The sequence below is a fragment of the Arachis hypogaea genome, chromosome 10 (genome assembly GCF_003086295.3).
Source record: "Arachis hypogaea cultivar Tifrunner chromosome 10, arahy.Tifrunner.gnm2.J5K5, whole genome shotgun sequence".
In the NCBI taxonomy this organism is placed as follows: domain Eukaryota; kingdom Viridiplantae; phylum Streptophyta; class Magnoliopsida; order Fabales; family Fabaceae; genus Arachis; species Arachis hypogaea.
In genome coordinates this window covers 89751553-89755438 of record NC_092045.1, presented here as the reverse complement: position 1 = coordinate 89755438, position 3886 = coordinate 89751553, and the positions used below count along the sequence as shown (strand labels likewise).

Genomic DNA, 3886 nt, shown 5'->3' with positions numbered 1-3886 from the left:
ATAACCATTTGAATCCGCCTGACTGAGATTTACAAGATGACCATAGCTTGCTTCATACCAACAATCTCCGTGGGATCGACCCTTACTCGCGTAAGGTTTATTACTTGGACGACCCAGTGCACTTGCTGGTTAGTTGTGCGAAGTTGTGATAAAGAGTTGAGATTGCAATTGAGCGTACCATGTTGATGGCGCCATTGATGATCACAATTTCGTGCACCAAGTTTTTGGCGCCGTTGCCGGGGATTGTTCGAGTTTGGACAACTGACGGTTCATCTTGTTGCTTAGATTAGGTATTTTTCTTCAGAATTTTTAAGAATGAATTCTAGAGTTTCAAGGTGATGTTCTTATCATCACAAAGGCTGATTGATTCTCATCAATTTAGCTGTTGAATGTAATGTCCTGCTGAAGCTTGGCTAGCCATGTCTAATTTCTTTAGACTAAAGCTTTAGACTAACATTGCATGATTCCTGGAATTCTTATTAAAAATTTTGAATCTCTTTATTTTCTTTTCCATATAATTTTCGAAAAAGCACAAAAATTTTTTATAAAATCATAAAATCAAAAATATTTTATGTTTCTTGTTTTGAGTCTAGTGTCTAATTTTAAGTTTGGTGTCAATTGCATGTCTTTATTCTTCTAATTTTCGAAAATCACATGCATTATGTTCTTCATTGATCTTCAAGTTGTTCTTGATGATTTCCTTGCTCTGATCTTTAAATTCTCTTGTCTTGTGTGTTTTGTTGTTTCTCATATGCATTCTCAATTTGTTAGTGTCAATAGTATACAAACTTCTAAGTTTAGTGTCCTGCATGCATTGTTTATTTGATTTTAGTTGCATTTTGATTATTCCTCATCATTAAAAATTCAAAAAAATTCTTAATTTGTGTCTTTTCAAGTCAATAATACAGAGAATTGAAGATTCAGAACATGCAGCAGAGGAATTACACAGAAAAAGCTGGGTGTTCAAAACGCCCAGTGAAGAAGGAAAACTGGCTAGGCGTTTAACGCCCAAAAAGGTAGAGTTTTGGGCGTTAAACGCTAGAATGGATACCATTCTGGCGTTTAACGCCAGGATGGCACAAGAGAGAAGAATTTGTTTTTAATTCAAATTTTTTTTAAGTTTCCATAATTTTTCAAAATCAAATCTTTTTCAAATCATATCTTTTCAATCATATATTTTCAAAATCAATTTCTTTCATTTTTTAAAAATACTTGCTAACAATTAATGATTTGATTCAACATTTCAAGTATGTTGCCTTTTCTGTTGAGAAAGGTTTAATGTCTGAATCATATCTTTTAAATTTCTTGTTAGCCAAGTCATTAATTTTAAAAATCAAATCTTTTTTTTAAATTGTTTTTCAATCATATCTTTATAATCACATATTTTTCAAAATAGTTTTCAATCATATCTTTTTGATTTCTAATTTCAAAATCTTTTTCAAAAATCACTTTATTTCTTTCTCAACTTTAATTTTCGAAAATCATCAATCAAATTTTCAAAATTTCTTTTAATTATTTTAAAATCTTTTACTTTAATTTCAAAAATTCTTCCCCTCTTCTCACATCCTTCTATTTATGGACTAACACTCCTCCTCAATACACAATTCGAACTCTATCCCTCTTGATAAGTTCGAATTCTTCTACCTTCTCCTTCTATTCTTCTTTTCCTCTGACACTTCAAGGAATCTCTATACTGTGACATAGAAGATTCCATACTTTCTTGTTCTTTTCTCTTTCATATGAGCAGGAACAAAGACAAAGGCATTCTTGTTGAGGCTGACCCTGAACCTGAAAGGACCTTGAAGCGAAAGCTAAGAGAAGCTAAAGCACTACTCTCTGTAGAGGACCTAACAGAAATCTTCAAACAAGAAGAAGACATGGCAGCCGAAAACAACAACAATGCTAACAATGCAAGGAATGTGCTGGTGAATTTACTTCACCTACTCCCGACTTCTATGGGAGAAGCATCTCTATCCCTGCCTTTGAAGCAAACAACTTTAAGCTTAAGCCTCAATTAGTTTCTCTAATGCAACAGAACTGCAAGTTTCATAGACTTCTATTGGAAGATCCTCATCAGGTTTTAGCTGAATTCTTGCAGATTTATGATTCTGTCAAGACCAATGGGGTTGACCCTGAGGTCTACAGACTTATGCTATTCCCTTTTGCTGTAAGAGACAGAGCTAGGATATGGTTGGATTCACAACCTAAAGAAAGCCTGAACTCTTGGAAAAAGCTAGTCAATGCCTTCTTGGTAAAGTTCTTTCCACCTCAAAAATTGAGTAAGCTTAGAGTGGAAGTCCAAACCTTCAGACAGAAGGAAGGTGAATCCCTCTATGAAGCTTGGGAAAGATACAAACAATTGATCAGAAAGTGTCCTTCTGACATGCTTTCTGAATGGAGCATCATAGGTATCTTCTATGATGGTCTGTCTGAACTGTCCAAGATGTCATTGGATAGCTCTGCTAGAGGATCTCTTCATCTGAAGAAGACGCCTACAGAAGCTCAAGAACTCATTGAAATGGTTGCAAATAACCAATTCATGTACACTTCTGGAAGGAATCCTGTGAACAATGGGACGAATCAGAAGAAAGGAGTTCTTGAGATTGATACTCTGAATGCCATATTGGCTCAGAACAAAATATTGACTCAGCAAGTCAATATGATTTCTCAAAGTCTGTCTGGAATGCAAGCTGCACCAGGCAGTACTAAGGACTCTTCATCTGAAGAATAAGCTTATGATCCTGAGAACCCATCAATGGAAGAGGTGAATTACATGGGAGAACCCTATGGAAACACCTATAATCCTTCATGGAGAAATCATCCAAATCTCTCATGGAAGGATCAACAGAGACCTCAACAAGGTTTCAACAACAATAATGATGGAAGAAACAGGTTTAGCAATGGCAAGCCTTTTCCATCATCTTCTCAGCAACAGACAGAGAATTCTAAGCAGAGCCACTCTGACTTAGCAACCATGGTCTCTGATCTAATCAAAACCACTCAAAGTTTTATGACTGAAACAAGGTCCTCCATTAGAAACTTGGAGGCACAAGTGGGTCAACTGAATAAGAAAGTTACTGAACTCCCTCCTAGTACTCTTCCAAGCAATACAGAAGAGAATCCAAAAGGAGAGTGTAAGGCCATCAACATGGCCAAAATTGGAGAGGAGGAAGAGGCAGTGATCGCCACTGAGGAAGACCTCAATGGACGTCCACTGGCCTCCAATGAGGTCCCTCAAGAATCATCATACTTAACTAGGAGAATCAATAACACTATCTGGATTCTGAGTTCCTAAAGAAGCCAATCATTCTGAATTTCAAAGGATAGAGTGAGATGCCAAAACTGTTCAGAGGCAAAAAGCTAAAAGCCCCGCTCATCTAATTAATACTGATCTTCTGATGAGCGGATAATTTATACGCTTTTTGGCATTGTTTTTAGGTAGTTTTTAGTAAGTTCAAGCTACTTTTAGGGATGTTTTCATTAGTTTTTATGTTAAATTCACATTTCTGGACTTTACTATGAGTTTGTGTGTTTTTCTGTGATTTCAGGTAAAATCTGGCTGAAATTGAGGGACTTGAGCAAAACTCTGAAGAAGGCTGACAAAAGGACTGCTGATGCTGTTGGAATCTGACCTCCCTTCACTCAAAATGGATTTTCTGGAGCTACAGAACTCCAATTGGCGCGCTCTCAACGGCGTTGGAAAGTAGACATCCAGAGCTTTCCAGCAATATATAATAATCCATACTTTATTTGGAGATTGACGACGTAACTTGGCGTTGAACGCCAAGTTCATGCTGCTGTCTGGAGTTAAACGCCAGAAAAACGTCACGATCCGGAGTTGAACGCCCAAAACACGTCATAACTCAGAGTTAAACTCCAAAAGAAG

General features: G+C 36.7%; 1 non-coding gene across 1 annotated transcript; it reads right to left on the bottom strand.

Annotated features, from left to right (window-relative positions):
* Positions 1-2281: 2281 nt before the first annotated feature.
* On the bottom strand, positions 2282-2389 carry LOC112718479 (small nucleolar RNA R71). Its single transcript, XR_003160818.1, has one exon. It is a non-coding gene; the product is annotated as a small nucleolar RNA R71 (small nucleolar RNA).
* Positions 2390-3886: the final 1497 nt, after the last annotated feature.